Raw genomic sequence first — 27494 nt, forward strand, 5'->3', positions numbered from 1 at the left:
CAAAAGGATTTTTAAAAATCTGTGTGAGTTATGAAAGGGATCCCCTTTACTTTTTTTTGGAAAGAAAACTGAAAAATCAAAATGCATTTATAATTATTTTTGGCTCTGGTCTGTACTCTTTTGTAGATGACTCTAGGCATAGACTGGACCATATGGGCTCCCAGCTATATTAAGGTTATATTACACTTCCTTGAAGCACTTGCCACATATTCCTCATTTGGCTGTGGATCTACTAGAGGTCTCTGCTTTGAAGCTTCTTAGATAAAGTACTTCCTGAAGTCTATCCATGAGCTCCACAGAGGCCCCACAGAGAAGACCTAGGCTTAGCTCAAATACTTCCTCCAAATATATGAAGTCTTTTCATAAAGTGTCTACTGTGTAGGTGTTTTTGCCAATCCCCCAGGCTGATCTAGAGGAAAATAACATGGATTTAGCTACAATAGTAGAAGAATGAGCTTAAAATGCAATTCAGTATAGAGGTTAAAAGTACAGTTCTGGAGATAGATTGTTGGGGTTTCTATCCATTCTCTACCACTTACTAACCAAATGACCTTGGGAAAGTTCCTCAATCTCTCTGTACCTCAGTTGTCTCCTCTGTAAAATGGGAATAATATTAGTACCTACCTTACAGTTATAGTTCCTGTGATGATCAAATGAGTAAATATTTCTGTGGTACTTAGAATAGTACCAGAAACACAGTAAGCATTGTATTAGTGTCAGCTATTAATTTAATTGATTGTCCAGGAGAGGAAACCATGAGATAAGCTCTCGATGGATGTCATATTGCTCTAAGAAGTAAAAGGAGTAATTTAGACCAGGGTTTGGGAAACCATTGCTACATACCCAAGGATGCAATTAAAATATTACTGGCACATAATGGCCAGAGCTGTGGAGAGGGACCTACATAATTACAACTTTATGTGCACAACTTAGCCAGGCAGGTGGAAAGCAGGCTCTGGCATTTTGTACCCAAGACTGTGTTTACCCCTACTTCACGTCTTTAAATGGAGTGATATACCTATACCTATACCCTAATCAGCCAGAAAAGAAGTTGGAAGCCCCCAGGCTTTGTTTCTACTCTGTCTCACTCCACAGTCTGTTCATGTTCTACTCAACTTTTGACTGTCTTTCCATTCTGCTTCCAGCCCTGCTTTCTCTTTTTAGGATTTAGCCTCCACCATTCAGACCACTCAAAGGAATCAACTTTTGCTCACTTGACATTTCCTTCTATTCCTGGCTGCCTGGTTAACATGCTCCCTTAGCCTCTGAGCATCAAAATTTGCCTAGGTCTACACAGTCCCCCTAAGTGGAAATCCAACGTCCACTACCATCTCCCTCACACTCACTTCGAGTAAGGGAGGAAAATGAGAATGACTTTGAAAAGTTGCCTGCTCCCCAAATGAGTTGTCTACCTACCTAGGTAGGACCAGGTGTGCCTTATTGGCTCCAGGATTGTGTAGAATCCACTCCCAGGCCTCATCACCACTGCCTAGAATTGAGCCTTTCCTACATGCCTCCCACTCCAAAGAACCCTGAGACGCGATGTTAAGTAGTTCACAAACTGTGGTGCCTGCCCTCTGGGAGCTCAGGTTCAGAGAGTTTGTGATCCAAGGGGTCTCCCTGCCGAGGGGTCTTGGGCAAGTCACAGAAGCTCTTTGCATCTAACATCCCCCCCGACCCCCGGGGAGGGGGGTAGTTCCCATTGCTCAGTTGCCATTGCCAAAGGGAATTGCCAAAACCAGTACTCCCATAAATGCCTCTTTGAGGCAAACACCTGGCATTGCAGGATGTGAAGGGCATCTCAGTTCATTCCAGGATTGGGTGCACTCCAAGGCCTCATTAACTCTTCTCTTAGTGGGTTCTAAGATGCTGGAAACATGCTTTAATGTGACTGGGGCTGACATCTAGCCACAGCTGCCCCAGAAGGGAGACTCTTCGTGTCATAGCTTCCCCTCCTCCCCCAGCTCTGGGTTTGCAACCAGCACTGAGGGGACTCAGAAGTGGCTCCCTTTAGCAGCACGAGGTGTAGGAGCTGGGTGGGAGTGGAAAAGTTGCTAACAAGCAGCTCACTTGGCCCCATCCCAAGTCCCAGAACTCCAAAGGTAAAGCCGAAATGGCGGTTGTTTTCTCTTTCTTACAGAAAGCAAATATTGTAACCAGGGCCTGCTCTCCATGGCAGTTACAACTTGTTTGACATTTGAGTTAGTGGTGCTGAAAAGAGGAAAATCCACCCTGGAGGAAGGAATGTTGTTTCCGTGGCTAATTGACTGGCTGACACCTCCCCACCCCAAGCTCCCTCCCCCGCAGGCTGCCAGGCAGCCTAGCTGGGTTATTTGCCACGGATGATGGCCTCAGCAATTTATCGCACAGGCCAGAGGAATGCCAGGCTGCCGAATCTGCAGTGTGTTCGCTGCGGTTTAGGGGAGCCATTCTCCAGCTCTCAGTGGGCACATTTGTTCGCTAGCAGAAGAGTGTCCAATTGCAAAACTGGAATGATCTGAAGTAGGCTTTTCAGTAACTGGTACCAAAGTGGGCCCTGAGCATTTACAGGGGAAAGGCATGACAAGGCAGCTCCTGAGGTTACTCCTTCTCTTCTTCTTGGGGGACATGTTGTCAGAGGCTCTTTGGTCCAAGTGACAGGCCACCCTATAGGAGCCTATCTCCTGCCCCTGGAGGCACCAGTCATTTTTCTCTGTCTGGGGTCGGGCCTGCTCAGTAGGACCATCCACTGGGATTCGTATGTCCAGCAGAAATTCCAGTAAAAAACTAAGTCACCTGGCTTCTGAAACTTTGCCTGCATTTGAATTACCTAAGGGAGGATCTTAATAAAATGGAGATTTAGATTAGTAAGTCTGAGATGGAGCCTGATAGTCTGCATTTCTAACAACTTCCCAGTGACGCTGATGCTGCTGGACCTCAGACACCCCCTGAGGAGCAGGGGTCTAGAGTAGTTCCCCAAGTCTATCCTATCACCAGAGACACCTGGGGGTCTCCAGCTGCCGAGATTCTGATTTAATTAGTCTGGTATTGAAACAGAAGAGTTTTTGTTTGTTTTAAATCTCCTTAGTATACACTAGGGAGACAAACATATACTATAGGTTTGAATATACATCAACCACTTCTGGAAGATGCACAAGAAAAAGTAATAGTATTTGTTCCTGGGAAAGGAAACTAGAGGACTGAGATGATTATTCACTGTACACCCTTTCAAAATTCTTGCATTTTTTTGAATGAGTGCATATATTGCTTTTTCAAAAGCATTAAAACAATTTTTTAAAAAACCTCTCTGAGTGATCCCTATAATCACCATGTGTTATGGGCTGAATTATTTGCCCTCAAAATTCATGTTGACAGCCTGACCCCCAGTACCTCAGATTGTAGCTGTATTTGGAGATGGAGTCTTTAAAGAGATAATTAAGGTTAAATGAGGTCATATGGGTAGGCCTTAATCCAACATGACTGGTGTCCTTATTAGAAGAAGAGATCAGGACACAGGTGTGCACAAAGGGAGGGTCGTATGAAGACACAGTGAGAGGACAACCATCTACAAGGCAACGACAGAAGCCTCAGAAAGAAGCCAACCTCGGCAGCCTTTTTATCTTGAACTTCTAGCCTCTAGAACTGTGAGGAGATAAATTTCTGTTGTTTTTTTTTTTTTAAAGATTTTATTTATTTATTTGAGAGAGAGAGAGAGAGAATGAGAGAGAGAGAGCACGAGAGGGAAGGGGATCAGAGGGAGAAGCAGACCCCCTGCTGAGCGGGGAGCCCGATGTGGGACTCGATCCCGGGACTCCAGGATCATGACCTGAGCTGAAGGCAGTCGCTTAACCAACTGAGCCACCCAGGCGCCCGATAAATTTCTGTTGTTTAAGCCACGAATCTGTGGTCCCTGTTATGGCAGCCCTAGCAAACTAATACATCAGGTTTCACCAACCCTTACCTCGTGGAGGAAGCAGTAGGTCTGGGAGAAGAGAGAGACTAAACCTGCTCAGACACCAACTGGCCATGAGTCCTCAGGCAGGTCACTTCTGCTTTTGGTCTTCAGTTTCCTCACATGTCAAAGGAAGGAGTTCACCCATGTGATCCCTACAATTCCTTCCTACTCAGAAGTGATGGTTCACTATATATGTGAAAGGGCATAGAAGCGGGCAGCTTTGTTGAGTGATCATCTATTAAAGCCCAATGAGTTTTCAGTTTTTTTAAGTATGAATCCATTTTTAAACATAAACCATTACGCAAAAGTCCAATATAGAAATAAGTGGACTAAAATGGAGCAACTCTGGTTGAAGTAGCCAATGTTGTTCCAGTTCTCCTTTGCCTTTATGGTGGACCCTGCATCACTTCTCCATCAACCACCAGGGACTGTTGCGTTATAGTCTGAGAACCACCTACTGGTCTAATCCTGTCATATTCCAGTCATGGAAACTGAAGCCCCGTACTGTTGAGTAATCACCTCCGACTCACCTCGTGAGTCAGTCTGAAAGCTGGGCTCTATTCCTGACTGTCTGGCTCATTAATCTTTTCTTTGCATTTTGTGAGGCATTAAGAATAATTTGATGTTGCCAATAGCATACAAACTATAACTTCTATTTTTCCTATAAAACATGATCAGTATTTATTTGAGATGCAATATTTTACCAGAGAAGCCAGATCTAGATATATTGTGTATATGTATGTCTATATATGTCTATACATATAGACATGTGAGTTTGTATACACCCAAAATACTACAACTTACATTAAAATTCCCTGTTCTCTTCTGAAACTCAGCAGGCTGCCCTGTCTCCTAGGGCTAACCTCTGTCAGCCTTGTGTGATTATGTGGGGTACACAAAGGTGGGGTGAAAGAGGTAGAAGCGAGGTAAAAATTCTCAAATAGATTTGAAAAAAGGGAAAGTAACAAAAATATATCATAAAAAATACAGAGACCTCAAGGAAAGAAAACATCACATAAAGTGGACTCTACGTTTCTTGGCTCCAGCTTCCATTTTCATACCTTGTTTCCTTTAAGAAAACCTAATTTTCCCCCAAGCTGTCTCCTGATTGACTTTCACTTGATATGGTTACTCGATAGCACCGATCAGTTAATCCTTCCATATGGTTAAAATTAAACCACCAATCCATGCTCATTTCCCCCCTGATGCTTGCTAATTTCTTGTGAAGATTATCCTTCCAGCTAAATTACCCTCATTCCTTTATCATCGCGTCCATTATTTCCCCTGGAAACTGTAAGGGTTCTTGGGGAATGGGAGACTTGGTGGAGACTTCCTCTGTCTTGACGTACTGCACACATTTATGCTTTCCCAGGTTAGGCGAGAGCCTGGCCGAGAGTAAGGGCTTTACATTCAGTGACCTCTTAAATTTCCTATAACCTGGGGACTGGTTATGTGAGACCTTTGCTGTGATGTGGGTCTTGCTCCCAGAATTCTCTGCTTCTCCTCTGGACTCCAAGGCTTAAAGCAAGACAAATAGTCTTCTGTGTCATCCTGACCCTGAAGGCCAATGCTGTGAAGTTATTTCCTTTCAATGGTCACGGATGTCGATTCCTAATACCTCACCACAGTTGCCCCAGAAGAATCTGATCTGGCCCCTGCAGTCCCAGCCTCAATGTTTAGAATAAGCATTTTTCATAAACTAAGGGTACCAAGCAAGATTTGAATATAGGCGTAAGAGTAAGTTATCCAGATCATTTTGAATCTAACCCAACGACTTACCTAATTATTGAGTTTAACCAACCGACTCCATTGGCTTTCTGATGGAAAATGCACAATTTATGAGATTTTCAGGTTTAGCTTGAGTCCTATAAGGTTGACAGGCCCTTGACCCTGAATAGTCATGGTAGACACAAGTGCTCCCACATTCCCAGATGGGGTAAGTTTTGGGCCCTAATAAGTTAAAATTTTGAGCACTATTTTCAATTTTCTGCTCCCGAGGTTGTTTCTCATTTAGGCAAACACCCACTGGCACCAACATGAGCAAGCGCATTATTTTTTTCTTTTTTTAATGACTCTTGTTATTTCTTTCTGCCGAAGTTGGCTGTACACAAGCCCAGTCCCACACAGTACAAGCAAAGATAAGATTCCTGCCCCAAGGGTTCAGCAACCTCATATTTTCCTCTCTGCTGCCTCTACTTTTGTTCCAGTGTACCATGAGTTCTAAAGCTTTGGCGGTCCTGAAACACTTTACTGTGTTTTGTTTTGTAGGAAAGACTTGGGTTTTATGGCTGTGGGTTATAAAAGGTTTTTTTTCTCCCCTCCACTGCTCCCCCCAGGGAAATTTGATGGGTGTGACCATTACCAATGAGCCCTGCTGGGAAAGTCCAGGCCATGGTCAGCTTTCAACCTGAGCCATGACTCTTTCCTTTTTGGCTGTGGCCTGGTCCTAATTTTGTCCCCCTCTGGCTGGCTTTGTTTATTGGCATTAATGTTTCATATTAAAATTTAATATTTAACTTTTGCTTTCAATATTTAATGTTCTGCATCTTACATTTGGATGTCTCCCTTCTGGGAGCGGTCAGCTGCACTGCGTGATGCAAGAACGAATCCCTTTGACTTCCAGTAAAATGACCCCCACCCCCTTCCTTCCTTTCTTTCATTGTTCGCCATCACTCTGCATTCGAATCCATCATAGGAACTACCTGGAGAACACTTCTGTCTTTTGCTCACAGATGCATGCAACACATATTTATTGTGTGTCAACTTTGTCAGGTATTATAAAAAGTACTGCTAGGGACCACAAAAATAAATAAATAAATAAATAAATAGACCCAAGTCCTACTTTGAGCAAGTCAGAGAGAAAGAATCATACATGTAAGGTGATAAGGGTTAAAGTTTTGTGGGAGCACATAGGAGAGAGAGACTACCTTTGCCTCCGGAACTCTGGAAGATTTTTCCAGCAGGGGAGTGATCTGAAACAAGTCTTAGAAGGAACAGAAGGGCTTCTCAGATCGGGCAGAAAGAAGAAGGTCATTCTATATATGGTGGGCAAAGACATCAAAATGTAAAAGCATTAATGATGATTAATAGTGATGGTGATGATGTATTTGTGGAATAGGAAGGAAATTAATAATTACTGGAAACTGGGCTGCCTGTGTGGGAGAGGGAAGCAGAAGGGAAGATGAGCCTGTTGACATGGTTTGGTACTCAATTATGAAGGACTTTGTAAACGATAATAGATGGTTTGAGCTTAATTACTTATCAAATAAACCTGTGAGAGACATTTGCGGCAAGCAAGAGTCCTGGGAAATCTCTTTTGCAGAATATTGTGGAAAAACAGCCTTCATTGGGGAAGAATCTGGATCCAGAACATAGAAAACATATTTAGCCTTTCTACATGGGATAAAGAGAACTATTATTTCAGATACCCGTCTTTGAGGAATTTAAAATATAGTTGGAAAAATAAAGCAAATACCAAGAACCAATGAAAAAACAATTGGATGTATCACCTAGTGCCTGATTGTGTGGCAAGAACACAAATTCCTATGAAGTCAGAAAAGGGAGCTTTATATTCCAACCATCTTTCCTTTGAGCCTTTCCCTATTTGATGAAGGTCAGCTTCACAGATCATTTGCTCATCCACAAGAAAAGGAGTTGTAGGGTGTCAGGGAGGTATGAGCAAAAAGAGAAAATTAAAATAAGTAAGCTGGGAGAACAGAACTAGAGCCTGGTAACTTGAAGGGACCACTATGTGAACAAAACAAGGAGTAGACAGAGTGGACCAAGATACAAGTGAATGAAGTGAATGAAGTAGAACAATTCAAGACTAAGGTTGTATATCCTCAGTGTCAGCTGGAGTATTTTCAGTGTGCCTTACTGAGCTGATGCCAAAAATCTTTTTTTTTTTTTTAATGAAAATATCTTTGTGGGGGATGGGCTAAATAGGTGATGGGCACTTGTGATGAGCTCTGGGTGGTACATGTAACTGATCAATCACTAAATTCTACTCCTAAAACCAATATTACACGGATATGTGAACTAACTAGAATTTAAATAAAAACTTTAAAAAAAATCTTTGTTTCTGCTGACTATATATGTAATAATCTTTGTAAAAAGTTTATGCTTTTTTTCAATGCACAAATACATAAAGTAGAAAGTAAAATCCTCTCCTACTCTACCTTTGAACAAAGACTGTCAAAGCATATGCACTTAAAATATATATCAATACATATTGTCAAATGGGCTGAATGTTGAAGGCTTTATGAAGAAATGACACTGTCACCCTGGGTCTGTAGTTGACCAGGGGGTTAGTAATCCTAGCTAGCATAGCCAGGCATTAGTAAGAGAATGTGCTGGAACTGGAGGCTAGGAGCAGAACTCAGCAGGCTTCCAAATTGGTAAACCAAAGGCCAAGTAGGTATTTGGATCCTGAGAATAAGCAATAGCCACAAGTCAGAAAACCAGCAGGAAAATTATCACAGACAGAGCTCCACTTGGAGGAAGTGTCCATCTGCATGAGGGGCTTCTCATACAGACAGCTTGGGAGGAACTTCTACGTAGTTGGGCAAATAAACATGGAGTGAATGACAGTTTATTAGAAAGAAGACAGACTTTGAGGCTATGAATAAGGTCTGCATCTCAGCCCTGCCACCCATCAGCTCCCTGTCTTGGTGTTTTTATGTCTTTGAGCCTCCTTTTGCCCTTGTTATAGATGTGGATGATCAGACCTGCCTTACCAAAGTCATAGAGTTGCAGTGAGAATCACATAACACAGTCATTCACATTCACAGCAAATGTGTGTTGAGTGCCTACCTTCTTCCAGAAGCCAGAGATAAAGAACAAACAAAATAGACAAAACTCCCTTCCCTCAGGCAGCCTACATTCTAGGGAGTTCAGAGTATGTCAAAGTGTTTTGTACCCTGCTAACTGCTGATCTAACATGAGCTGCTTTGCCCCTGGAATAAGAGGATGCCTCTGTGCTAGTGAATGAACTTGCTAGCATCTGAGCTGTGAGGAAAGCAGTGAGTGGGGTCTCACAGACATGGGGCTATAAAGGGTGCTTGGGATCCAATTAGGCAGAAAGGAGGGAGAAGGATTTCTAGGAGGTTGGAGGAATGCATATAATGGTGGGAAGCACTGGGTTGTCTAGGAAGAAATACTGGCTTTGAAGGACATGGGTCATTGCTTCATGGAATCCCTTCACCAGTGTACTCTGGGGCCTGCTGCTTATTTTCCCACAAGAGGCCAAGATCACCACAAGTAGGGTAGGACTTCCCAATAGAGCTGGTACAGCAAGACATCCAGGTGCTCTGAGCAACATTGCAGGAAGGAAGCCTGCAGACTCTGGAAGGATCCACTACCACTCGGGGCACTGCATCAGCCTCGGTGCTCTTTTTCTCAGGTCTATTGGGCACATAGATTTTACTTCGGCTTACAAATCTTTGACCAACTTGGAGCTGTAGAGGAATCTGGATGGAGGGCGGGGCTAGGTGAGAGAGGGCTTTAAAGTGATGGGTATCAGGGAGGGCACGTACTGCATGGAGCACTGGGTGTTATACGAAAACAATGAAGCATGGATCACTACATCAAAAACTAATGATGTATTGTATGGTGACGAACATAACATAATAAAATAAAATTAAAAAAAAAAATAAGGTGTCATTCACAGAATGACACAGAAAAGGAAAGGAGGAGGAGAAACTAGCACCGGATAAACAGCAACTGGGGGACTGTTTATTTACATGATATTCCATTTACTCAGTCCTATTAACAAATAAGAATAACCAGTATTTTTGAATGATTATTATGTGCCAGTTGTCAGCTTTTTATACACATTATCATATGAAATCCTCTCAACCACCCTCATTCATGTAACAAATATTTACTGGGCCTTTGCCATGAAAGTCAGATATTGCTACTGTCTCCATTTAGCAGATGAGAACACTAGACCTCAAAGAAGTTAATTTTTCCAGGTTTACTTAATCAGTCACAGCATAGGATTCGAACCCACATAGTGTGATCTAGACATATAACTTTTATGCATTAGGCTATATATTAGGATTCTGGCATATCTTAGTGCTTTAAAACATTCGCTGTTATATTTTATTAGCATCATTGCCGTCTTTGTTTTACAGATGATGCCACTGGAGCCCAGATAGGTGACATACTCTGTTCAAAGTCACACAACCAGAAATTGGCTGAGCTGGGATTTGAACGCAGGTCTCTCTGACCCCTGCAGTCTACTCTTCTTGCTGCACAACATTGCCTCCTTCAGGCTGATCCCCCGCTGATTCAGTAATGCTTCCCTTTTTCCCTTTGTACATGTCCAAATGTAGTCATAGCTTCTTGGGTACAATTGCAAATACAGCTGCCAATAATGGTCAAGAGGTCCTGATGCTTTGCCAGCTTTGTCACAAGACCACCTTACCCTTCTCTCTTGCAACCTCTGTCTTTCATCACACCCTGCTTTCCAGACCTGCATTTGGTTCTCCCTGGGTAAGAAATGCCAGCTATACATTGAGGCCACACTGTCTTTACTGGCCCCAGTGAGACTGAGGCTGACATGATGGGTCCTGACTCGCTCAACAGCCTGTAGCTTGCCCTCAGGCCAAGAAAGACCTGTGTCTAGCACGTTCCACCTTAGTTTCTCCTTTCTCCCTAAACTCCCCAGCCCCAACGTCTTTCCCAGTGTGTTTGCTGTGGTGAAGCTGGGCAGCTGCCGAGGAGCAGGATGCCTTGGGGTGAAATGAACTTGCAGGTCACACCCACTAGCCTGGCTCTGGGGTCAGCCAGGCCAGCCCCTGTGGGGCAGCGGACACTCCAGGGTTCTGAATTCCCTCTGGATTATTCATGAGTGCACACCACCCCCTCTGACAGTCACAGGTAAATCCCAGATCGAATTTTTCTCTTCCCCTGAAAAGAACCCTATCAATATCCCTGGGGTCAGGCAGACTCACCATCTAGCTTTTCTTACCTGGGCTGGGGGGTACTTGGAGGCCACTTGGAATTTGCCAGCTCGGATTAGGTTTCCACCTACTCATTGTGTCCTGGTGAATGAGATCCGGGAGTTAGGGGGTGCCCTCAGAATTATTTAATGGCTTGGGGTAACCTGAAGGTGGTATCTGTACTTTTCCAACCCATCTTATTGCTGTCCAGCCCTCCCTGCACCCAGCCACTGGCCCTCCAATGTTTCATGCACACTTATGCCACACTTACCTTCCTTAAAGACTTTGCACACATCCCCCCGTGTCTAATGCCTTGTGGCTCTGCACTGCTTACAGGTTTGTCCCAGTCACTGATGTTTCCCAATCATATCAGGCATACCTCTAGTAATTTATGCTTTAAAATAGTGAAAGTAGTCATATTTGGAAATAAACTATTAAAAGGAATTAGAACAGATTGAGGGTCATCTCTATTGTCTCGTCCTCATGTAATTGCGTTTTGATATGATTCCTTATCACACATTTTGATATGCCATCATAGCACAAGGCCTTGCCATGGGATTCTGGAAAAAGGACTAAGACTCAGTTTCCTCAACTGCAAAATGAAGGTAAAGAGGGTACAAAACTCACAGATTTATTCACTGAACAAAGTTTTATTGAGCCTCTACCATGTTCCAGGCACTGCAGCTTATGTCCTCCTGCATAGTTGTGTCAGTTACAGTGAATAAAGCAAACATCTCTGGGCTCACGGAGCTCACCTTCCAGTGGGTCCTGGGAAAGATTAAATGAGATAAAGACAGTTGACATTTGTTGAGGGCTCAGAACCCAGCCTGGCAAGTGGGAAAACCTCAGTGGGCACTCCACGTGCTTAATCCTTAAAATAATCTCGTGACATAGCTGCTATATTTCTCCCTTTTTCTTTTTTCTCCCTGTTTTGTGGACACGCATAAATGAAGAATAATGGCCCAAGTAATTTGCCCAAATTTAACACCTAGCAAGTGACAGGATCTGAATCCAGGCAACCACTATTCTTTGTTGCATCTGCATTTGAACTTAAAACGCTTAGTACAACACCTGGCACATAGTAAGTATTTAGTCAAAGCTATTGCTTCGGTCCCATTTTCATTAGTATTTTCAAACTCAGGGAAGTGCTTATAACTCATTTAATCTGTTACGTATATTCTTTTGCATAATTGTGTCAATTATAAATTGTGGTAGTGCTTATAAGTGCCCCGTAGTACTATTTGTTTACTTTCGTGCAAAATATTGTTTGATTTCCATCAAACTCTGAACACACCATGAGAATGTATTATACACATGAGTGTCTTCTGCCATGTCTGATAGGAGAGGAAAAAACACTGGTGTTCCAAGTAAAATCTCAAACAGGTCACAGTAAGGAAGTGTGATGAAGTAGAAAAGGCATGCATGGACTTTGGTACTGCGTAAGTTGGTACTGGTTCAGATTTCCAACTCTGCTGCTTGTTAGCTGTGTCTGTGTCTGTGAACAGCTTACCTTATCTGAGCTTTCCTTTTCCTGTTCTGCAAAACGAGAGGGTTAGCTCAGGTATCACTCTGGTCCTTTCCAGCCCTCAAGTGTGTGATTCGAGGTGTAGGTACAGAGTCTCATAAAGCTTTTCCTTAATCCAATTTTCCTGAGACAAATTGCTAAAGAAAGACTATTAGGCCAGAGGCAAAGAACATTCAGTGACAACAGCTCTGAATTCCATTACTAATAGAAAACCAATAATGAACATTGAACTTTTTTCAGGTGCCCTAAAAATAATTGGTCATGGATTTTCTTTCAAAATGTAGAGGTTTAACCTCACACTTTGCATGTACATGTTGTCAGTTGTTTAAACGCAAGTGAAGGAATGTACTGCTGGGATAATTCATTTCTGTAAACTTATTTCAGATTCAGCAAACTGAGATGAGCATTTCAGAATAAAAAGAAGTGAAAGATTGTTTATCTGAAGGTAGCCTTGATGTTCACATTTATGATGGAGCTTTGAGACTTGACTTTCTTTCTTTGAGTCATGGATAAATAAATGGATCTTTTCAAATAGAAAGAGGTAGATATCTTACCAAAAAAAAAAAAAAAAAACTTTTGAGGGGGGAAAAAGAGACCTTTGCAATTATTTGGCTCCAACTTTTTCATTTTATGGATGATGAAATTCAGCTTCAATAAGCCTTATCCATTAAAAAGAGCTAATAGTAGTACCTGCCATGAGCATTAATAAGGTAACGCCTATAAACCACTTAGCACAATACATGACATGAAATCTATGCTCAGTCAATGATAGTACCTATTTATTATAATTTTTGCTCAATTTTTTATACTTTACACAGGTAGTCTTGGCATAGTCAAACTAGAAGTTAGGGCTCCTCAAATCCAGACCAGTGTTCTTTTAAAAAATATCACTCTTTCAACAAATATTTATTGAGTGTCTACTAAATTCTATGCACTTTTAGAATACTGGTCTTACAATGTGAAAAAAACCAGACTCACCATCCTCCTCCCCAAAAATGTACTGGCTTCATGGAGCTTAAATTCTAACAGAGAAACAGATTATAAACAGCATAAATAAGTAAATATATCTAAGTTGTAAGATGGGGAAAGATAAAAAAGAGAAGAATTAAGGTGTTTGGGGATGGATGCAGTTTTAAATAGGATGGCCAAGAAAGGCAGGAGGTAAAGGAGCAAGCTGTGTAGGTTTCTGGGGGAAAGTCACTGCAAGCAAAGGGAGCATGAAGCATGCATGTCCTGGGGCAAAAGTGAGCTGCTCATATGAGGACTGACAAGGAAGCCAATGAGCTGGGACAAGCTGTGTAGCTGTGTGGTAACAGCTATGCACCCTAAATGCCTAGGACCTTGCAGACCATCACCAGGACTTTGCTTTTATTCCTAGAGATCTGGGGAGCTATGGAAGGGATTGAGTAGAAGAGTTCCTGGGGGATACAGACTTGAAAAGAACTGCTTCTGAACCAGAATAGTTGGATTCCTGGGGTTGGCAAGCCATATATAAGAGAGACTATGAGACAGAGATTATATATGTCCTGTAAAGCCTGAAATACTATCTAGCCCTTTCCAGGATAAGTTCTCTTAAAGAACAAGATCAGGCCAAACAAAAAAGAAGGAAAGAAGGAAGGAAGGAAGGATGGGAGGGAGGAAGGGAGGGAAGAAGGGAGGGAGGGAGGAATGAATCTGTATTGGTTATCTATTGTTGTATAATGAATTACCCAAAAACCTAAGGGCTTAAAAAACACACATTTATGATCTCACAGTTTCTGTGGATCTGAAACCCAAGCACTGCTTAGCTGAGTTTCTATTATGGACTGAATATTTTTGTCCCCCTCCCCCGCCCCCAGATTCATATGTTGAAACCCTCCCCCAGGTGTGATGGTATTAGGAGGTAAGTGAGGCCTTTGGGAGGTGATTAGGATTAGATGAAGTCATGAGGGCAAGGCCTCAGGTCCTTTCCAGCTGTTGATCAGAAGAATCAGCTCCTTGCCACTTGGGCCTCTCTAGGGGGCAGCTCACAACTTAGCAGCTGGCTTCCATCTCCTTGGGCCAAGAGAAAGAGCGAGAGAGAACACCCAAGACAGAAGCCACAATTTTATAACCGAATCTTGGGAGTGACATGCCATTGCTTCTGCCATATACTATCGTTAAAAGCAAGTCAGTTGTCCAGCCCACAGTTAAGGGGATAGGGTTATGATGAGCATGGATCCCAGGAGGTGGGAGTCACTAGAGTGCCTTCTTAGAAGTTAGACACACAAGTTCAAGAAATAGAATCAGCTTTCACAAAAAGAGGAGAAATTATAGCCAAAAAGTGTAGGAACTCCAAAATTAGTCCCTCCTGATTTCTGCAAATGATCAATTTGGAGAGGGCCGGGTCCATTTTCAGGGACCACAGAGCCCATAGACAGGAGAATTCCAGAGCACACAACCAATTCCGTATCACAGGCAGCCCATCCGCTGAGTCTGACTAGGTAACTGTGATAGGCAGAAGGGCCCCCAAAAGTGCCCACATATTCATCTGCAGAACCGGTAAATGTGTTACCTGACATGGCAAAAGAGAATCTGAAGAAGTGACTAAGTTAAGCATTCTGAGATGGGGCTATTACCTTGGATTATCCAGATGGACCCCAGTTGAATCACAAGGGTCCTCATAAGTGAGAGGGAGGCAGGAGGGTCAGAGAAAGAGACAATGTGACAGAAGCGGAGGCGGGAGTGATATGATCACTGGCTTTGAAGATGGAGGGGGAGCCAAGAGCCAAGGAATGTAGGCGATCTTTAGAAGCTGGAAAAGGCAAGAACATGGATTTTCACCAAGACCCTCCAGAAGGATGACAGCCTTACTGCCCTTTCAATTTAGCTCAGTGAGAACCATGTTGGATTTGTGATCTTCAGAACTATAAGATAATAAATTTTGTTGTCTCAAGCCCCTTAAATTCGTAGTCATTTGCTACAGTAGTCATAGGAAATAAAAACCCAAGCCTGGTTCTTTTCTAATTCTTCTTGATTTTTACTGGCAATTTTTCTAATTGTAAATAATAACTATCTTCTTTTTTAACAATACTTTATTTTCCATTACACAAGTAATATCCAAATACACATAAAAATGAAAACATACATAAAAAGTGAAAACATAACACATACAGATGAAGTTTCTTATGATCACTTTCTCCAGGCTGTCCTTCCCCCAAGTAACCACTGTTGTCATCTTGGTGTATAGTCTTCTGCATTCATAGATAAAATACACAGCCATTCAATAATTAGCTCTTTCAGCAATATTTATTATGCCATTTCTATGTGCTAAGCGCTGTTGTCGGTACTGAAAACATATCCTAAATCCCTGCCTTCCTAGAACTTACATATATAAAATATACATACTGGATGAGACAGACAGGACTCAAGGAGGTGATATGACCTGCTAGGTCAGCACTGTCCATCATGGTAGCCACTAGATGAATGTGGCTATTGAGCACTTGCTAACTGAGATGTGTTGTAAGTTTAAATATATATTGGAATTTAAAGACTCAGTACAAAAGAACAAAATATAAAATATCCCATTAATATTTTTTTACATTGATTACATGTTGCAATGATAAAATTTTGGATATCCAATGGGTTATATAAGTATATTTTTAAAATTAATTTTATGTGTTTCATTTTACTTTTTATTAATGTGACTACTAGAACATTTAAACTTACATATATGGCTTGTATTATTTTCCCACATTCCATTGTAGTGCCCAGAAATTAGAAGCACTAGCAGGTGGGGGTCCCATTCTTCACTTTGATTAGGCCCATCCAAGGGAAATTCCTTAGCAGGACTAGATTCATCATCAAATGTAGTCGCTCCTCCTCTACCTACAATACCCCCTTCCGGAGTACCAGCGTTCATGGCCCTGATCAACAAATGTCCGGGGCTTATCACTATTGTAGAATCTCAGCCTCCTTCTCCCCACACCCAAGCAATCTTCACGTTTTCAGGGGCCATGTGCAATGCGTACATTCACAACTCCTTACCATTCTCTTTGACAATTTCATGAAATAGAGCCTGCGGGCTGGGATTTCTCTGCCTCTTAAAACAATATAAAATTAGCATTATCATTCTTTGAAATTCACAGAAAACATTTTCAAAGGTCATTTTTTTTTCAACAACCCAGTGAAACAGGTAGAGAAGAAAAAAGTAAAGAAGGCATTAAAGCATAACATTTTCTTAAGCCTTTGGCACTTGCCAGTGCATTTCAGATCTTACTTGGCAGCAGATTATTGATTTAATCATTTTAAGATTCACACATTGATTTTTTCATGGTGCCCTGCAAAAGCATCATGACTTCCTACCACTGGGACACCTGCACAGGTATGTGAACTTCTAACACAAACACACTCAGCCTCCTGGTGTTGGTTATGCTGCAAATCCACCTCAGTGACGATATTGGATTGTGGAGTTTTGCTACCCCCATTAACCATTAATGTGAGTTTGAACAAGCTCTCTGGCCTTTCTCCTAGATTTCTGTGTTTTTAAAAATAAAGAAACTTTCAGCCATAACCCTCCGGTGTAGAAACTATATGTACAGGTAATTACATGGGCTTCATTTAAGAAAGGAATAGCAGAGTGAGCATGATTAACATAATAAAATAAAATTTAAAAAATAAAAAATAAAAAGAGACAGCTGCTCCCTTTATATTCTCAGTTCTTCTCATAATGTGAGTATCTTGCCTTGGTGAGTGTTGTTCTAACCAAGATGTATATTTTTCACCCATCCCTGTCTTCTTTATTACATACTACTATAGATTACCAAATACATTGTACATTTCTACAGACATACACAGGCATACATATGCAGGGTTGTATACAGCAAACCATGTGCCTTCTACATCAGTTATTTAAGGACTTTTTCAAGAGTACTTTGACTGCATGCAATTTTGCCTTAGGTGTCAACTTTAGAACCTAGTTTGACATAAATGTAATGCCACTGAACTACTCTCCAGTATTCCCCATCCTAACACAGGCATAAGCACAGAGCAAGAAATTGCATGATAAATGTCTTCTGAACACAAAATCTTCAGCCCACCTCTTATGCCAGTGCCCATCAGACCTTTGTTTGGTGCCTTTCAGCTGAGCCTAAGAAAACTACTTTCATTTTAGTATCTTCTGGGACCTCTGAGTTCTGGGATAAGTAATAAGTAATAAAATAAAATCCGAAACAGGGCCAAAGAGAACGAAAACAATGAATATTCCTTTGATACACTGGAAAATGAATTGATCCCCTATCTCTAGAAGAAAAACACATGATGTTTTCCATCTGGTAAGGCTGCGGAAGAATAACGTTGTGGAAACAAGAGTCTATTCACTGGAGGCATTATGCCACAGTCCTGCAGCTAGGAGTGGGGACTTTGCCTCACTCCACCCACTTGTGAATGCTCAAATGTGGAGTTCTGTTTACTGGCAAAAGTGTTTTCAAACTCCCTCTTCTTCACCCCCTGGAGTAATTTTTGTCTAATAAATGACTAAATGTCATTATGTTATCTCAAAGTTGGAAGGGTGATCATAGGTCTCATGGCCCTCAGGTCACACAGCCTCTGATGAAGAGCTAGCCACTGGGTCCTGGTTGGGATGCTTTGGGCTTCATGTAACATCATGCCCTGACTCAGGCCTAAAGATTAGGGGAAATTGTCTCCTATAGCCAGAAACCCAGAGGAGAAAGATGCTAAGTCTCAGGCAGCTATAACATAGTTGAAAAATGTCATCAAAGACCAATCTTAAAAAAAAAAATCCATCTTCCTTCCATCTCTCTGCTCTGTAGCAGCTTTTTTCTAAGGCTGATTCCCCTTGCGAACAGAACATGGCTGCCTCAGTTGTGGATGCCACAATCAGGGTCCAGAGGCAGCAGAGGACTGTTAATTCTTGTACTCCTTCTTAAAAATGGGAAACATTTTCCCAGGCCTCTCCCCAACCCCAAGTAGGGCTCCTTCCTGGAGAACTAAACTGTATGCCCACTCCAAAATCAATCACTGCCAAGGGGAGTGGAACTCCCATGATTGGCTTGACTGAGGCATACGGTTGTCCAGAGAGGATAAATCTCTGGAGGGAACAAAAAGAATGTTCTATTAGTAAGAACCAAAAGAAGAAGTTCACCCATTCATGGAACACAGACAGTGGGATAGCCAGGTGCTTAATATCATCATCATATACGATAGAGTTGAACAGTTTATGGAGCTTTATATGGTATTGTGGACTGAATATTTGTGCCCATCTTCCCTCCCTCCACCCCAAATTCATATGTTGAAATCCTAATCCCTAATGTGATGGTATTAGGAGGTGGGGGCCTTTGGAAGATGATTGGGTCATGAGGATGGAGTCCTCATGAATGGGATTAGTGCCTTCATAAAAGAGACCCCAGAGAACACTCTCACCCTTTCCACCATGTGAGGACACAATAAGAAGACAACCATCTGTAAACCAGAAAGCCAGTACCTTGATATTGGACTTCTAGCCTCTAGAACTATGAGGAAAAAAAAATGTTCGTGTATTATATATGCTATGTTTATTATAGCAGCCCAAATGGACTAAGACATGTAGAACAATCTAAATCCTTTATTTGACTTTTCATCCTATTTCTCTCACTCTTAGATCTGAAATTATAGTCTCTCATCATTGTTATTATTTTCATCTAAAATTACTGAGTATTTAATATGTGCCAGACACTTTGCAAACCATTTTTCATAGATTCTCTCATTTAATTTTTTATAACAGCTCTGTGAAGTAGGTACTATTATCCTCATTTTACAGTTAAGCAAACTATGGCCAAGAAAGGTTAAGTAACTTGCCCAAATTGTACAATTAGTAGAGGGACGAGGACTGGAGTCAGGTCACTAAAATTCCAAATGAATAGGCACTTATGAAACAGATGAGGCTCTATGCTAGGTGCTAGGAATAGCAGACATAGTTCTTGCTTTTATGAAATCCACAATTCTAGTGGAAAAGAAAAACAGGAAAAAATAGATTACACAAATTCTACAAAATTTTGGTAGGTATTATAAAGGAAAAGGAATGAAGGAATGAAAGAGGGCCTCTATATATGCTGCAGTGGTCAGACAAAGTCTTTCTGGAAGGTGACTTTATGCCGAATCCTGGGCAATGAATAAGAACTATGTAAAGGGAAGGAATGAAATATTCCAGGAAAAGGTTCTGAAGTTGAAAAGTTTGACACTTTTGACACATGAACAAAACCAGTGTTTTGAGCAAAGTGAGGAAGGAGAGAGTGGCATCAGGGGTTCGAGAGAGGTAGGCAGGGACTAGATCACTTGAGCCTTGGAGGTCCCTTAAGAATGTTGAATTTTATTCTAGGTGCATTCTGACACTATTGAGGAATTATAACCAGACAACCAGTGTGATTAGATTTGACCTTAAAACCTAATCAATCAAACTACTGTTTGGAGAGTGAATGAGTTGGAGAAAAAGCAGATGTAAAGAGATCAATGGGGAAGCTATTGCAGCCACCAAGAAATCAGTGATGAAAGGTGGCCATGGAGATAGAGAAAAGAGGATTGATTCAAGAGACGTTCTACAGGTAGAAGAGGCAGAAGTTGCATGGAATTGAATATAATGATAAGGGGAAGGAAGGAATGGGAGATGATTCCAGTTTCTGGTTCCCAGGAGTGATGTTAAAGACAGAGGACATTTGGTTGGGGGAGGGGAGGCTGGGGGAACAGATGTAAGAAGATAAAAGTTTAGCTTGAGACGTACTAAGTGTGAGATGTAAGGTGTTGACTAGGTTATTGCATATATGATCTGGAGCTGAAAAGTTTGCTGGAGATGTATGTTTGGGCATAGTTTGTATATTGATGGCATTCAAAGCCATGAATGGACCTGGTTGTACCCAGGAAAATACTAAAGATAAGGAAAAACAAAGAACCCAAGATACAAAGGGGATTAAATTGGAGCCATCAGAAAGCTAGGAAAAAAACTGTAAGAGTGAGGCATTAGCCAAGTCAAATACAGGAGTGTTTCAGGCAGGAGAGAGTGGCCAGTTATATTGCTTGTTGCTGCAGGTCAAGTATGACAAAGTCTGAAGTTATATATTGAAAGGACCCATCCATTGGCCAACACTTGGAATTTAAAAGGACCCACATCAAGGCACATCGTTGTGAAATTCCATTACATCCCAGACCAAAAATAAGATTCTAAAGTCCTTGGAAGAGGTCAGAGAGGGGCAATGAGAACAAGCCACATATAAAAAGTTGGATTCAAAATAACATAAGACTTCTCTAGAGTAGCATTAAAAACTAAAATACAAATGGATAATGCCTTCAAAATTTCAAGGGAAAATGATTCCAACACAGAATTATATCATAGTCAAATAAAAGTAGAAGAAAAATCTGTTTAGACATGAAAGTTTACCTTTCATATATCCTTTTCCAGGGAGCTACTGAAGGATATTCTCCTACAAAATGAGGGCATAATCAAAGAAAAAATCCAAGAAAAAGGATAAGAAAAAGGAGAGAAGTGAAGGCAATTCACAGAGTGTTGATAAAGAGAAGTTCCAGGATGACAGTTCTGCAGCGGATTTAGAGGGTATCCAATCCCAACTGAGTAGCAGGATTGAGGGCTCTAGGAGGTGTTGGGGGCGGGGGCAGTGGATAGACTATCTGGTGTGAGTTACCATATTGCATAAAGTTTTAGAAAGAAAGAAAATTTTAGACTGAATGAGTAACAAGATACACAGTAAATAACAAATGAAAAAAAACAATTGTCCATTCCAATGTTAAAGGGTAATTTTCTTAAAATCCCCAAAAGACACAATTATGACTGGAATACAAATACAAAATGAACATGTGCCAAAGATTTTATTTAATTCATCGCTTTAGGAGAGAACCGGTAAAATGGCACAGCTGATACAAAGGATGAATTCAAAGAGCAGAATCAAATATAAGGAAAAAGGAATTCTGAAATGAATTTACCAAGAGAAGCAAAATGATCTATTTATAGAGCAATAATCAATTGCATTCATTTTAGTTTTCTATTGCTATGTAACAAATCACCACAAATTTCACAGCTCAAAACAACACACATTTATGATCTCACGCAGTTCTGTAGGTCAGAACTCTGGGTGGGCTCAACTGAGTTCTCTGGTTAGTCTTACAAGGCCAACATCAAGATGTTGGTTGGGTTGGACTTTTCTGTGGAGGCTCTAAGGAATCTGCTCCCAGGCTCATTCAGATTGCTGGCTAAATTTAATTCCATATGGCTGTAGAACTGAGGACCCCATTTCCTTGCTGGCTGTCAACAGGGATTGCTGTCAACAACTAGAAACCCTTCTCTGGTTCTTGCACATGTTCTTTGCACAGCTTCAAAGCCCTGCAATTGTATATCAAATCCTTCTGGTGTTTTGAATCTCTCCAACTTCCCCTTCTGCCACTAGCTGGAGAAAACCCTCTACCTTAAAGGCTCGTGAAATTAGGACTCATGGGATTAGATTAGGCTCAATAATCTCAAATAATCTCCCTTTGTCATGTAATATACCATAGTCACAGGAGTGATATCTCATCCACATGTTCTGCCCACACTCAAGGGGCGGAGGTTTTCTTAGGACATGGTCATTGGGAGATCATCTTAGAATCTGTTTACCACAGCGCTCCACCATATATAACCATTTGTGTTTCTATGCATAACAGTAATAGGCATTACTATTAGTTTTCTGCAATTTATAGAATTATAAAAAAAAAGTTCAAAGACAACAAAAGGCAAAGACAACTTAGATAGATAAGCTTCATGCACTAATCTTGTTTTGCCCATTTCAAAGTCTTTCATAATTTCTTCGGACACCAATTATACAAGAAAAAGTATAATTGTAACACATACCTTATGGTCACTTTTGATCAATTTTTAAGTAGCCATTGGATATTCATGTAGCTAACACTCACAATGTGACTATATCAGTGACTACTTGTTAGTTTAACTTGGTTTTTCAGAATAACCAAGGACTTGCAAAGACTGAGTATAATGCCTATAACAGACATTTGTTGTGTTTTCCTACTTTCCTATTTTTCCTTCAAGTAGGAAAAATAAAAAGTAAAATATGCCTTTCTTCTAGTACTGGCACCCTGATTTTCTGTTGGAGGGCCACTCCTTTTTCATTAAGGTGAGTGGCACATGACCTAGACAAACGTGTACATGCTAAGGATGAAATATTGTCATAGCACAGATAAAGGATCAGTCAACTCAGAATGACAAAGGCAGAAAGACCTTGACACTGGGTGACAAGAGAGTTTGATTTTGAAGGACCATGAAAATGATAATACCTAACATTTATTATGTAGCTGTCACATATCAGGCACTACTTTTCACACTCTTCAAGCATTATCTCATTTAATTCTTACAATCCTGAAAAGTAGAATTGGTTTTGCTTCACTTTACAGATGTGGAAACTGAGGCACAAATATGTAATTTGCCCAATGTTGCACAGCTTACAGGTGATAGAGACTATTCTCTCATGCTATACCATACTTATTTTCAGAAAATAAAATCAGCTACAGAAAAATAATTCCACTCACAGAATAAAATAAATCATTTTCTGACACTGAGAATGACCAAAGAGTTTCCAAGGTCCTCCAACCTCCAGGAGAAGCCCCTAAATCTTGGCTACAATGGGCTTCTACTCTGTTGAAGATTCAAACTTGAGTGTGTATCAGGAGCACCTGGAAGGCTTCTGATTGCTGGGTCCCACCCTCAGAGTTTCTGATTCAGTAGGTTCAAGGAAAGAATCCAAGAATTTGTATTTCTAACAAATTCTTAGGTGATGTTGCTGTTGCTGGTTAGAGACACACATTTGAAAACAACTGACCTAGGGTATGAGTTAAATAGCAGTATAGACAATCTGGGCTGGGTCCCTACCCACCTCTTTCTTTGCTTCCAAACCTAAAGAACAACCACAGTGACAAACTGGTGTGGTTATTGGCAGATCACCCAGGGACAGAACCACCAAGTGGAGAAGCTGGCTTGGGGAAGATCTCACCAGAGCTGATGGAGAGAAATTCAATATCTATTTGAAGTGAAATTAAGTTGGGTCTTGCCTCTCTATCAGGAGGGAGGAAAAAAGCTAATAACATGGAAAAAAATATGTACTTTTTTGCAACCGTGAATTGATTCCTTGGTATCACCAGAAAGTCATCCTTAATAACCATGATGCTTTGTATTTCTATGGCAGTCTTTCCTAAAGAATTTTAAAGTTACTAACAGAGCCCATTAACCTTCCAAAACTGCTAAAAGGCTTCTGGGTGTTGTTTGATTTGTCTTTCAAAAAAAACGAACCATATGAAAGCTTGTTTTTCTCCTAGGTTCTACAAGAAAGGAAACTTTTTAGGATATCTCATATGTTGTGTGTTTCCTGATGCTTTCTTTTTTTTTTTTTTTTAAAGATTTTATTTATTTATTTGAGACAGAGAAAATGAGAGAGAGAGAGCATGAGAGGGGGGAGGGTCAGAGGGAGAAGCAGACTCCCTGCCGAGCAGGGAGCCCGATGCGGGACTGGATCCCGGGACTCCAGGATCATGACCTGAGCCGAAGGCAGTCGCTTAACCAACTGAGCCACCCAGGCGCCCTCCTGATGCTTTCAAATGGTCCAGCTTGAAACCTTATAAATCCTATCTTGCAGATCTTAATTTGAAATATTTATTTCAATTTTTTTTCTCCATGACTTGAAATTTTATTTCTTCACATCTCTAGTTTGTAATTCTGCCCACTGAATGCATACTAAAACTGTGTGTTTAAAAGAAAAAGCTATTTTTAGGGGTTAAAAAAAACTTAGCATCTATTGGACTATTGGTTGTAGACTAAGAAGGGAATGTTCATCAAAAGCTGCCAACTTCATCCTCTTTGGAAAAGTTTGAACTATAATATTTCAAAATTCAAGGGTGGTGAGTGTAGACAGAGTGAGAAAAGACCCAGCACTCCAGTTGGCTAGAGAATAAAATCCATGCAATACAGAGCAATTCCTTATGACAAGTTGTAAAAATAATACAATGGATCAAATGCTTTGCATCATAGGGTTTATTCACACCCTCAGGGGAAATTGCCAAAATTACTTAAAAATATGGTAAATCAAAGTTGGTTATCCATCAGCCTTACAAACATGTCTTTCACCGCTTCTAATCTCATACAGATGTGACAAGACTATTGACGATTGGGTTCGACACACTTAGACCTTGCTTTAAAAGAAAGCAGAATTATAAATTTTTTTGAATTTCTGCCACCTACTGGCAACTCAAAGTGCTAGAATTGAGCACAGGGTAATAACACTTCCTGTTTGAGGCTGGTTATGGTCTTCCTCTGGAGGATAGTTAATTAGCACATGCTTTAACTGCTCTTCAGCACATGTAGTTGATTTAGTGAGAAAACAGGGTAGACTGAGTTGTTGGGGGCTAACTTCCAGGCCCCAGAGCAACCCTTAACCATCCCTGCCTGGTGGACCTGATTACAAAGTAAACTTCGCACTTTTGGATTTCTTTCCCTCGTGGTGTGAATCAAGGCTTCAGTGCTGGTGAGTTGGTGCTCAGATGGCGCTGCTGTTTGCACATGGGTCGCATAACCCTTAGTGGAGAGGCTCGTGAGTTACTAGGTGTAATTCTAGAAGGCAAATAATATGTGTTTGTGGACTGCGAGAAATGAATCTGAATATTGATTGTATGGCATCTGGAATACATTCTGTAAAGTTCTTAGGGGGAGAATGTGTAATGGTTTGGGATTGCCACCCCGTTGCATAGAGCCAGGATAGCAGGGGAAGATCTTTCAGCTTGAATCATCATCTAGTTTCTGATGCTAATTTTGACAGCCTAAACCCTAGGTTCTTGGATAATCTCCTCAAATCCATTCTTTAACAAAATAACCTACATGCAGCACCCTCTTTGTCTCAACTTTGTAATTCCTGTGGTCCTGTTTTGTCATTTTAGGTGTGCCAAACTTCACTTCAAAGAGTTTATTTCATTCCAAGGGGCACCCAGAAAAGGATCAAAGACTTCACTTTATTTTGCAAAGCCCAAGCTGGAGAGTTTATTACACTGAGTCAATCTCCCTTTGAAGATCGCTATCTGTGAGTGTGAAACTTGAGTCCCAGGAGAGGCAGATGAGAAAAACTTTGGGGCAGCCACCAGACAGGAAGGTGTCATTTATACCACGATGGGAAAGCAGAGTCAGGGATGCTGGAGAAGATCAAAAAGTTGAAGGTACGTTGGACATATGGCAAAGAGTAGCGACCATCTGGAAAAGTGGCTATTGTAATGGAGCAAGCAACAATCAAAATTAAAATTAAATTAAAATTTAAAAAGGTGAAATTAAAAAAGAAATTAAAGGCCAAGAAATACATTGAGTGATATACCAGTGAGCATGTTTGAAAAATAAGGGCTGTTGACGATGGTGAAAGTCCCAGCTCTCCGGTCCAGCTATATTAAATTTCTTTCCATTCTGCAAGCACGATTTGCTGTCTCCAGCCTCTATGCCTTCGTGGATGGCCTTCTCTCTGCGGGAATATTGTTCTCCCCCTGACCTCCCAGCATTTTCTTTTCACTAAACCAACTCCTCCTATGTATTGTTCAGGTCTCAGCTTAAGTCTCTCTTCCTCTGAAAGTCCAAGGAAGTCCCTTCTAGACCTAAGTGAGTTCCTCTAGCTCTCACAGGGGAGCACTCCCTTTACCAGAGGACTTCTCACACTCCCTCTTCTGTGAGGTTTTCATTCCACCCCCCCTCCCCCGCCCAGAGCTCCATGCTCAATCACAGTGGGAGCTTGTCTATCTTGCTTCCACCACGACCACTACCTCGGCACCCGGCACAATACCCACCACATGATACGTTGTTCATTCTCATTGCTGGAATGAAGAACAATTAAAAATAGCTTGAGGGGCCCAGCCGAGCTATCCACTTTGAAAGAACATCCTGTCAGTTTGCCATCTCCCTGCACAACTCTCTCCACTGAGTGATCCTCAGGAGCTGACGACTGACACCATGTTGGTACCTCACAGTTTGTAACTGCAGTAGGAGACAAGGGCAAAGACGCTGGTGATTGAACAAATCATAACCCTTCCCTCTTCCTTCGGGCCAGAACAAGGACATAGCCTCAAATAAGGCAAACTTTACCGTCTTCTTTGCGTATGTCTGGAAACATATGGAATCAAATCCTACCACTGTATTAATGGAGTTGTTTGAGAGTGGTTGCCAGTATCTCCCCCAGGGAATGGACCCTGTGTGCAAGCAAAATATCTTCGTAGAACCCCAACAGAGTAAATTAATAGCTATTTTGCTAGAATAGCTTTAAATTGAAAACTCAGATCAGATCATGTACTGATCTTAAAGTTAACAAGAGGACAGCAAGGAGAAGCACTGGTGTTTTGCTGGGTGTTGACGCTGCTACAGGACACATGTGCATCTTTCTGTCGATTGCAGTTTTAAAAATAGTTTAGAATATATTTCAAAATTAAATATTTCCCAAACTTTGGAGAACCTCTGAGTACTTCTGCAGTATAGATTTGAAAAATACCTCTGTGCCAGGCACGATTCTAAACATCTCACCCAGGGGCGCCTGGGTGGCTCAGTCATTAAGTGTCTGCCGTCAGCTCAGGTCATGATCTCAGGGTCCTGAGATCGAGCCCCACATCGGGCTCCCTGCTCAGCAGGGAGTCTGTTTCTCCCTCTCATTCTCCCTCTGCGTTCTCTCTCTCTCTCTCTCTCAAACAAATAAATAAAATCTTCCAAAAAAATTTTAAAAATAATAAAAAATAATAAATGTTTCACCCATATCAACTCTTCTACCCTCCGGAACAACCCCATGAGGCAGATACTAGTATCCTGATTTTATAGACAAGGACGTGTCTATTATGTGCCAGGCACTGTTTCAGGCAGGAGGCACACCACAGTGAAGAAAATAGGCAAAATCCTTGCCCTGTGAAGCTTCTGTCGTGGCAGAGCTTCCATTCCCACACAGTCACTCTTGCCGACCACCCTGCTGCAGCTCCCCTCTCCTGCTGGTTATCCTGGGCTCTGTGGGAAGAGGGCAGCATGCTAAGAAAGCCAGAGTCAGGAACAAATTTATGGGCAGAGGCCAGAAAGGTGAGTAGG

The sequence above is a fragment of the Neomonachus schauinslandi genome, chromosome 11 (assembly GCF_002201575.2).
Source record: "Neomonachus schauinslandi chromosome 11, ASM220157v2, whole genome shotgun sequence".
NCBI lineage: Eukaryota > Metazoa > Chordata > Mammalia > Carnivora > Phocidae > Neomonachus > Neomonachus schauinslandi.